The sequence below is a fragment of the Macrotis lagotis genome, chromosome 6, assembly GCF_037893015.1.
Source record: "Macrotis lagotis isolate mMagLag1 chromosome 6, bilby.v1.9.chrom.fasta, whole genome shotgun sequence".
Classification (NCBI taxonomy): Eukaryota; Metazoa; Chordata; class Mammalia; order Peramelemorphia; family Peramelidae; genus Macrotis; species Macrotis lagotis.
In genome coordinates this window covers 75,852,289-75,863,811 of record NC_133663.1, presented here as the reverse complement: position 1 = coordinate 75,863,811, position 11,523 = coordinate 75,852,289, and the positions used below count along the sequence as shown (strand labels likewise).

The 11,523-nt window shown below is 34.2% G+C and overlaps 1 long non-coding RNA gene across 1 annotated transcript; it reads right to left on the bottom strand.

The window, feature by feature from the left end:
* Positions 1–277: 277 nt before the first annotated feature.
* Positions 278–11,523, bottom strand: LOC141491708 (uncharacterized). The gene is made up of 3 exons (XR_012469725.1): positions 11,505–11,523; positions 835–940; positions 278–460 (listed from the first exon to the last, which is right to left on the bottom strand). It is a non-coding gene; the product is annotated as an uncharacterized LOC141491708 (long non-coding RNA).

Sequence of the window (11,523 nt, the reverse complement as noted above, 5' to 3'; positions counted from 1 at the left end):
CATGGACTTTCCTCCACTCCAGTTTAATTTAATTCACTAATTGTTCATCAACTGGGGTTGATTTTCACCTGTTAGAGGCACCTCCTTTTTCCAAAGTTATTTAAAGCATTCAATACCCCCATGGTATTGTCTTTCATTATTGGGAGAAATCAGTCTCCATCAATTTATTGATTATTAATTAGTCTAATTAATAAATTGGTTATTAATTAAGCAGAAACTATCTCTGTTTTTTTTTAATTCAACACATAATTAACCAAAAATCGATCCATTGCCTCAATGTAAGAAAAGTAAATTGATAGTGTGCAGGCCTATTTTTCTTCAAACATTTACAAACCCAGAAAATTGAAGATTTGGGAGAAAGCAAAGTTATCGAGTTGATATTGCAGACACTAGATGTCACTATTCCACTTTTGCTCAATGAAATCGTTGGTTATAGATGAAGTCAGAACGTGCCACCAACCTAAAGAAAGAAGTGACTTTAGAGCAGATCCTATACCGATTCAGAACACTTCCAAAGGAAACTTATTAGGAAAGATGCAGACACCACAAACTGCTTTTCAGAGATCCCAAAATATCAATCAGTTAAAAGAATTTAAACATATTTTAATTAGTCAGATAAAAATGAATGTTAATTTGTGCAAACTTGCTTGAGAAGCAAAACAAATTCTACAATAGACAAAAATATCATCCTATTGTTTACTCAATTTCATCCTCCCCCCAATCACTTTCCTTTTGTAACAATTACTCATGACTTTTATTAATCATGTTTCAATTAACATGGATATTGTTTTTAAGACACAAGGAATATTTAATGTAAAGTATTCCAAAACTTACTCCGTTCATGGGATCTTTAGTATCTGGGTAGTTTCTCATTTTCTCCCAGATTAAAAGTTTCATTTTTTTCCCCAAGTTCCATCTTATGTTTCCATTTAGTAAGCAACTAGGTAAAAAGAAAAAAAATAATATTATAAGGCACTGTTCTGCACAGCAGCCTGGGGTAGTGGGGTATATAATTTGAGAATCATGGCTATGAACTCTGAAGATTTGGACTTGAGCATTTTCTTGACCCTCTAAAAGCCATGTGACGCAGCAAACAAAATCCTCATAGAGTTTTAGTTGCTTCGTTAGTAAAACGAAGATGATAAAACTTGGAATATCCAGCTCAGAGAGTACAAGTAAGGAAAATGTTTTGTAAATTTTAACTGGCATCAGAAAAATAAAAAGAAAACCTCTTAACAACCAAATATGGCTCCTACTTTATCATCACATCAAACTCATTCCCTCAGTAAACCTAACCTCATACTTTGAATTAGAGTATAAAAATACTCATATGAAATATATTTTTGTTCAAAAATACTCATATGAAATATATTTTTGTTCTAAGCACCAAGATATATACTTCTAAACCCCTTCAGATTACCAGAAAGTATTCCTAATATTTAACTAGTTCCAAGTCTCTAAAAAGTCACCCCTTCGCTAACTAGCCTAGAGCCCATCCCAGACTTCATCTTGACTAAATTCAAATTCTTTTATCAGGAAAAATGATCGTATTCTTTCAAATAAATGTTAGAACTCCTAACAATCAAGATATATAGTATCCTGAAGATCTTTTATTATAAGACTTCCTATTTAAAGAACAACAAAAAGTTTTTTTTCAAGTTTTGAAAGCAAAAACATCATAAATCCTTTTCTGAGAGAATTGGAAAGCAATTCATGTTTCTTAATTGCATCTAACACTCTTCTAAGAGATAAGCATTTATATCTTACATTTAGTGTAGAAATAAATAAAAGACAATTACAGATAATTCATGATTATACTAAAAATGGAACCATGAAGAATAATAAGAGGGAATTGTGAAAATGAGAAAAATAGAAGAGGGAAAGATAATATAAGTAGACATCAGAAGAGAATAGCCATATTAGGACTATCAACAGCAACTAATAATGGTGATCAACCAATCAGCTAAGGATTAAACCTTTATTAAGTAGCTAGTCATTTATTAAGCAGATCATCTATTTTTTTAAAGGTTTTTGCAAGGCAAATGGGGTTAAGTGGCTTGCCCAAGGCCACACAGCTAGGTAATTATCAAGTGTCTGAGGCCAGATTTGAACCCAGGTACTCCTGACTCCAAGGCAGGTGCTTTATCCACTACGCCACCTAGCTGCCCCAAGCAGATCATCTATTAAGTTTTCATGTTAGACCTAAAGAAGGCATAAATCAAAAGAACAATTTAAAAATTAATTAAATAAAAATCATGAAAACTACAATATGGAACTACAATAGAAACTATAGTAATATTCATAGTGAATGCAGAACTCAATTTGACATCTGCTACCCAAGTAGCCTAAATAAGTTAATTTCTTACTCTACCTTTGAAACCAGCACTAAAATTCCTCATAAAAACCATCAATAAGTTACTCTAGGACCTCTGTTGACCATTCCTATGATTTCTCAGACCAAAACACTCTTTCTAGACCAACATTCTTCAGCATGTATACACACACACACACACACACACACACACACACACACACACACGTGCATGTGCACCATGCACTTGAGGACCTGGCTTTCCAATTGACTTTCTAATCTAGAGAAGACACACAGAACATAATAGAGTTTCCTTAGTCACTGAAAATATACCTCCTGTATTATGTGACATCACTTCATCCAATAACCTGACTTCTTCCAAACTGATTGGCTTATTGGCTCTTTGATTGGTTTATTGTTTCAATAGAAATATTTTCCTTTGGTTAAGCTATCAGAGTTAGTGTTATTTGTTTGTAGCTTTAGGAGATGGGGGGGTTAATGATATTTTGTCCTTTGTTCTTGAAGAAGATCATGATATCAAAACAATCATGAATTGGATTTGAGTGAGGGGGTACTATGCTGAGTCTCTTCCAGAGCCATCTGGGTCCACTGGTCAGGTATGAATCAGGATTACTAGAGATGACCCTGGAAACAAGGCAATTAAGGTAAAGTGAATTTCCCAAAATCACAAAGTTAGTAAGAGTCAAGCCTCTGAGGCCAGATTGGAACTCCCATTGTCCTGACTTTAAGATCAGTGCTCTATCCACTGTACCACCTAAATAGGGAGGGAGATGGTTATTGACTCCTTGGAACCTCACCCCTATTTCAATCTATGTACCAGTTGTCTCTCTTGGCTATGCTTGTAAACTCCTTGAGGGCATAGGTTGTTTCATCTTGTCAGTATGTCCCAAATTCCTAGTACAATTCCTTAACATAGAGAAGGCATTTAATAAATGCTCACTGGTTGATTCTGCATTAAAGTTTTAGGCAGCAGTTGTAATATTTATTTTAAAGTAAGCATAGATTTTCCTCCACTCCAGTAGCCTCTACTCTCAGGACTTTAATAAAGCTATGTCTTTCCTCCCAAATGCTCTACTTCTGTCAGATAGGTTCTGGAGGATATCAACATAATTTAAGAATCACTTCTCTCCTGTATCCAATAGTATCAATACCAAAATTTGAAATGACTTAGCTGGTGAAGAAAAACCATGGTAATGGGATAAGATTACTAACTTGGAACAATTATTGGAAAGTTCATGTTTGTTTCTCTTTGCATCACAGAATTAATGAATTAGTCTTATGACGATATACTATACTATACTTTGATTTTAGCCAAGTATTTAGTAAAGCAGCTCTTAAACCATATGCATAATTTATTCAAATTGACTCAGACACAAGCTCAGTAAAATGATTTTTTAAAAAATAGGCTGACAAAATGTTAAAGTGTTAACGAAATGATTGCAACAAGTTATCATTAGGATAATACACTATGACCAAGTGGGATTTATTCCAGGGATGCAGGGTTAGTTCAATATTAGGAAAACTGTTAGACTTGTTATTGATATAATTAATCATACTATCAGAAAGCATATAATTATATCAATAGATGCTGAAAAAGCTTTTGACAAAATGCAGCACCCATTCCTACTAAAAACACTAGAAAGTATAGGAATAAATGGTTTGTTCCTTAGAATAATAAGCAGTATCTATCTGAAACCATCAATAAGCATTATATGCAATGTGGATAGGCTAAAGGCATTCCCAATAAGATCGGGGGTGAAACAAGGATGCCCATTATCACCACTACTATTCAATATGTTATTAGAAATGTTAACCTCAGTGATAAGAAAAAGAAATTGAAAGAATTAGGATTGGGAAGGAAGAGACAAAATTCTCACTCTTTGCAGATGACACGATGGTATACCTAGAGAATGCCAAAAAGTCATCTAGAAATACTACTAGTGGGGCGGCTAGGTGGCATAGTGAATAAAGCACTGGCCTTGGAGTCAGGAGTACCTGGGTTCAAATCAGTCTCAGACACTTAATAATTACCTAACTGTGTGGCCTTGGGCAAGCCACTTAATCCCATTTGCCTTGCAAAAACCTAAAAAAATACTACTAGAAAATAATTAGCAAGTTTAGCAAAGTCACAGGATATAAAATAAACCCTCATAAATCCTCAACATTTCTATATTTGACTAGCAAGATACAGCAGCAAGAGCTAGAAAGAGAAATCCCATTCAAAGTAACCTCAGACAAAATAAAATACCTGGTAGTCTATTTGCCAAGGAAGACTCAAAAACTTTTTGAAAACAATTACAAAACACTTCTCACACAAATAAAATCATATTTAAATAACTGGGCAAACATCAACTGCTCATGGATAGGCAGAGTTAATATAATAAAAATGACAATTCTACCCAAACTAAATTACCTGTTTAGTTCCCTACCAAAGTCCCAAAAAATTACTTTAATGAGTTAGAAAATTTTGTAAGTTCGTATGGAGAAATAAAAATTGAAGAAATTCCAGGGATTCAATGAAAAAAGTGCCAAAAAGGTGGCTTAGCCTTACTAGATCTAAAATTATATTATAAAGTCAACAAAAATGGCTGATATTGACTAAGAAATAGAGTGGTGGATCAGTGGAATAGATTAGGTGCAATAGCAGGAAATGATAAATGATTTAGAGCAATTTGATAATGATAATGATAAACACAAGGAGTCCAGCTATTGGGATAAAAACTCTCTCTTTGATAAAAACTGTTGGGAAAATTGGAAGTTAGTATGGAAGAACCTGAGATTAGACCAACACCTCACATCCTATACCAAGATAAGATCAAAATGGATATAGGATTTAGAGATAAAAAACAATATTATAAGTAAACTTGAAGATCAAGGAGTAGTTTACCTGTCAGATCTATAGAAAGGGAAGCAGTTAATGACCAAGGAAGAGATGGAGAACATAATTAAAAATAAACTAGAAAATTTTGATTACATTAAATTAAAAAGCTTTTGTACAGATAAAACCACTGTAACCAAGATCAAAAGAAATGTAGTAAATTGGGAAACATTTTACAACTAGTATTTCTGACAAAGGACTCATTTCTAAAATATACAGAGAACTGAGTTAATTTTTTACAAAAAGTCATTCCCCAGTTCACAAATGTTCAAAGGATATGCAAAGGCAATTTACAAATGAGGAAATCAAAGCAATCTATAGTCATATGAAAAATTGCTCTAAATCATTACTTTTTAGAGGAATGCAAATTGAAGCATCTCTGAGATACCACCTCACACCTCTCAGACTGGCCAAAATGACCAGAAAGGACAATGATCAATGTTGGAAGGGATGTGGGAAATCTGGGACACTAATACATTGTTGGTGGATCTGTGGATTCATCCAACCTTTCTGGAAAGAAATTTGGAATTAATGCCCAGAAAGAAACAAAAATATGCATATCCTTTGATCCAGCAATACCACTGCTAGGCCTATACCCATAAGAGATCATGAAAAAGGGTAAAAATATCACTTGTACAAAAATATTCATAGTGGCCCTGTTTGTGGTGGCAAAAAATTAGAAACTGAGTAAATGTCCTTCAACTAGGGAATGGCTTAGCAAACTGTGATATATGCATGTAACAGAACACTATTGTTCTATTAGAACCCAAGAGGGATGGGAATTCAGAAAAACCTGGAAGGATTTCCATGAACTGATGCTGAGTGAGATGAGCAGAACCAGAGAAACACTGTACACCCTAACAGCAACATGGGGGTGAGGATCAACCTTGATGGATTTGCTCATTCCATCAGTGCCACAATCAGGGACAATTTGTGACTCTCTGCAATGGAGAATATCATCTGTATCCAGAGAAAGAATCATGGAGTTTAAACAAAGACCAAAGACTATTATCTTTAATTTAGAAAAATAAAAACTCATTATCTTATGTAACTCTATCTCTTATACTTTGTTTTTCTTCCTTAAGGATATGATTTCTATCTCATCACATTCAACTTAGATCAATGTATACCATGGAAACAATGTAAAGACTAACAGCCTGCCTTCTGTGGGGGTGGGGGGAGGAAAGGAAGATTGGGGGAAAATTATAAAACTCAAAAATAAATAAAATCTTAAAGATTTTATTAAAGAAAAAAGAAAAAATGATAAATAAAAATAGGCTGAAACGAAGGCAGCTACGTAGTGCAATGGATTGAGCAGTCTTTCTTGAAGTAGGAGGATTTGAATTCAAACCTGGCCTCAGACACTTACTGGTTGTGTGACCCTAAGGAAGTCATTTAACCCCATTATCTCCCCCCTTGAAACCTCCAAATAGGCATAAAGACAAGTGATAAATTGCAATGTATTAGGTACCAAAGAACTCTAAACTTTACTAGGTTTATATATCTATTGTAGATTTAATCTTCATGGAAAAAATATTAATTCATATATAAGTAAATACAGAGAATAAGTGTGTGTATGTGTGTGTGTGTGTGAAAGACAGAGAGTGTTTCAATGTTTGCATGACCCCACATCATTCATATTCCAAAAATCTTGTTGACTATGGTAGCATATTTTGCCAAATCAACAAACATTATTAAATACTTATTCTGTGGCAAAAGACTGCTAAATGCTGAAGTTACAAAGAAAGGCAGAAATAGTTCCTACCTTCAAGAAATTCATTGTCAAATAGGGGAGACCACATTCAAACAATTACATATAGACAATGAATCTAAAAACTATCTCAAAGCGAATGCACTGGTTTGAGAAAAAACAGGAGAGACTTCCTACAGAAGAAAGCTAAGAAACCAAAACAAGGACAATATATGGGGGAGAGTCAATGAGGAGGCATGGGACCAAAAGATAAAATCTATATGTGGAAGAAAGAAAATCACTGGAGAAAATGGAGGAAAGTAAAGTATAAAACTTGCAAAGGTAAAAATGGATCAGATTGTGAAGGGTATTAAAAGCCAAGAAGGGTAATTTATATTTGAGCCTTGAAGTGATGCAGAGTCACTAGAATTTACTGATGTGGGAGAGGAATGATATGAACAGATCTGTACTTTGGGCAAATCACTTTGACATCTAAGTAGAAAATGGATTGGGATGAGGGAAAATTTGAGTCAGGGTGGCCAACTAGAAGGTGATTGCTACTCTTGGATAGGAGGTGATGAGGGTTGTTTTAGGTTGGTAACCGGGACAGAACAGAGAAGGGGTATTTATGAGATCTATTATGAATATCATCTTAGGAAGACAAATGATTTACTCCTTTATTTTTGGTGTTTGTTTTATGTTCTTTTTGTGGGATTGTTCTGTTTGTTTGTTGAGGAAATTTGAAGAGCCTAGAAATGTCTGACTTACTGTGCCAGTCTGACTCTACATCTTCCCTGAGTGCACCAATGTGAAGTTAGAATCCAGAGGGTTTGGTAGTCTCTTTGGACATAGTAGGGGAGGGGAGAGAGGGTGAGGAACTGATCCCAGATTCTAAGATTAGAAGACGTGAAGGATAGTGCTACTCTTATCAATATATATTTCGGGGGGGCTTGTATATAAATCAACACTAAACAAATATTTGTTGTTGATATGTGTAAATTAGAGGCAGGATGACAAACTGAACATTTTCAGAACAGATTGGAGTCATCTAATTGAAGGATAGATATTAATACTCTCTTACAGTCTGTAACTGTAGCTTTCCCTATATGCTTTATCCATTGAGTTTCATGGGAAGTAAAGACTTCCTTAAACAGTGGCTCACAGTCTATCTCTACCTTTTATTTCCAGGTTTATGATATTTTATTCCCTTCCTTGAACTTTTTGCCCTGGCTGAATTAGTCTATTTGCTGTTTCTTACATTTAATTTCCTATGTCCAAGATTCTGAAGAAGTTGAGCCTAATGCTAGAATGTTCTTTCTATTCTCCTATGCCTCTTGAAACATTTTCCTCCTCCAATGATTTACCTCAAGGACCACTTCATGCAAGAGTTCTATGATTCCCCATCCTCAAATCACTGAATATTTGTTTTGTATATAACCTGTATTTACTTATACTGAATTCATCTATTAGGGCTGCTTGGTGGCACAGTGGATAAAGCTATGGGTCTGGAGGTAGTAAGATCTGAATTAAAATCTAGCTTCTTAATTAGCTGAGTGACCCTTAAACTGGTTTGTCTCAGTTGGGCCATGCCAGGTTAATAAAAATGACAATGCTACCAGAAGTGATTGATTGCTGGATAAAATGCATTATCTTTGCTTACCTTAATATTGTGCTAACACTATGTATGAAAATGATAACAAGCATAGTGTTAAAATTCCAGAATATTGTTTTATTTTTTTTCTTAGCAGTTGCCTTGCTTACCAAGGAAAACTGATCATTGTTTATCTTCCTTTTCTTCTCCTAACCAGAACTTTCTGATTGATATGTCTGATCACATGTCAGCTCATAGAATCTTTTAGTGGTAGTCAGATCTTTGTGTCATAATCTAGTCAAATGAGGTTAGTATTGGGTCAAATGAATGTGTTTGCAAGCAATTCAAACTATGATTATTAAGTTCTAAAAGTATCAAAAACTCAGCACTTTTGACTATTCTAGATGAGCTACAGTCATACTTTGAATCTCACATTAGAAAATTAGTATCTCAGAAATTGGCTTGAAGGATGAATGATTGGCTTAAAGATGATGCCATGTACTGGTTTTTAAGATTAGCATCTTACGAACTGTACTAAAATGATAATTCAAGTGGAGTTATAGGAAAAGGATTAAAGGCCTTTTCTTATTACCAAGTCAAGCATCCTTCATATCTTCAAATAAAATTACTTCCTTTTCACTGTTCTTTACTTTTAATCTTCCCTTTCTGTCACCCCAACTTGAAGAACCCAGAAAACCAAAAATATATAGGCTTTTTCTGGTTTGCGATTTATTAATTCTGGTTTGTGATTTATTAATGGTCCAGGCATAGAATGGCCAAATAAAGAAAAATCATTTAGTAATTATTATACATAGTAAGCAATCTATAGATTTTCCAGTCAAATGCACTCAAAGAGGATGAGATCTCAAGGGAAAGTTCTGGGAACATTTGCTAAGGAAAAGATCAATGTTAACAATGTTATATCATTCCTCAGAAGACAAGTGTTTCAAAGGTCATGGAGAGTCATAACCACTGAGGAAAATTATACAACTTCTCTGGAAGGACAAAGAACAAACAAAGTCATGTTTCAAATTTAAGATGACAGGGCAAAGGCTCTATATGGGCTTCTCCACCAAGTATATTTGTTTCTCCAGAAGAAATATTATGCCCAAAGAATCAGGCCTATCTCTTAAGTGAACACCATGGGTTTCTTTAGAAATTAGATTAAATTAATTTTGAAACTAAAGGTTGACACAAAATACAGTAAAATCAAGTTTTCTGGGAGTTTTAAAAAACAAACTTCCAATCTGAGAGTTGCCTGGGGCAGTGAGAGGTTAAGTGAGTTGCCCCATCACAGGCTGATAGACCTAGAGTTGGAATGGGCATTGGGGACCATCTAATCCAACCCTCTATTTTGATAGATGAGAAAACCGAGGCCCAGGGTGTGATTTACCCAAAGCAACACAAGTAATAAGTCCATGGGTCACACAGGTTGTACATAACAAAGCTACATTTCAAACCCTGGTCTTCTGACTACAGAACCTCTGCTCTTTCCTCATCAAAGAAGTGGTGAAATACAGAGGGGGGAGAAAAGTAAATCTCTATTTCTTGACAGCTGAAGGAAGGCAGAGTAGAGTCAGAGCATCAATTAAATGAAGTCAAAAAAGTAAAGAGAGCTTCATTCTTCTCATGGTCAATGTAACCTGAGATGACATGCTAAAAAAATATAAAATCTAACTTTTTAAATTCTGACTGCAGAGAAAGGGTTTAGAAAAGTTAGAATGTTAACTTTTAAATGGTTTTCTGAATGTTACATTGTGCTTATTACCAGCACTTGGACCAGTATCTGACACCTACTTAATAAAAGCTTGTTAAACTGGAAAAAAATAGTTTAGTCTTATTATTGCTCACTAAAAGAGTGAGGTTTTACTTTTACTGCCTTACCTCATTGTTACCCAGATATTGGCATGTAAATATGAATGTAAACACACACATATACACATAAACATGCATGTACACATGTGTATATATACATGTATGTAGAGAAATATAGATACATATATAAAGGTAGAGTTGTGTCTCTTCATATATCTGTATATAGATGTCTATATATATACTTACAGATCTCTACACATATATGCACACATATATTTTATTGTGATTTTGTTGTTTTCCATCATGTCCATTCTTTTTGACCCCATTTGGAGTTTTCTTGGCAAAGATACTATACTGGTTTTCCATCTCCTTAAGCTCCTTTTATTGAGGAGGAAACTGAGGCAAACAGGATGAAATGACTTACCCAAGGTCATACACTTAGTATTTGAAGTTAGATTAAAACTTAAATCTTCCTGATTCTAGTCCCTATACTCTATCAAGTGTCACCTACTTGCCCATTGTTAATTATTATGATTTAATAATGACTAATGTCCTTATTAAACTTTATTCAAGAATTAGATATCTTTCTGACTCCAGACCACTATGCCACCTAGTTGCTATATCTATATCTGTAAATCCATATCTAATACATTTATATTGATAGATACATACATGCATATGTGTATATATTTGCTAGTTCATATATTGATCAATAAATACAAAGATAAAGAAATATATATTCATCTATTACATTTCTAGCTAGAGAGTTATGCAGTGTGTCCCAAACATCTTAGGTCACTTTTAAACTATTTAAGCTATTAAAACTTTAAAACACCCTAAGACATCTGGGATATCCTGTTTCTCTCCTTACTCCACCACCCCCAATTCTAGAGAGAGAGAAAAAAAAGAGAGAATTGAGAATTAACATATCTAATGATCAATTAGCCTACTTTAACATCACTAATCTAGAACAGAATCCTTCTAATTCAAATTTCTCATTTGATAAATGTGGAAACTTAGAATCAACTTAGAGCTTAGCAACTTGCAGATAGTCCCACAGATAGTTATGAATAATAGAATCAATCAAGACATTCAACAAAAACAAATAATTCTAGGAGCTTATTTGTCAGATTTTTCTCCTTCATATACTTGATCCAATAGGAACTGCTTGCTTACTTTTCTCTAAAATATCTCCTACCTTCTTTGTTCAGTATGTG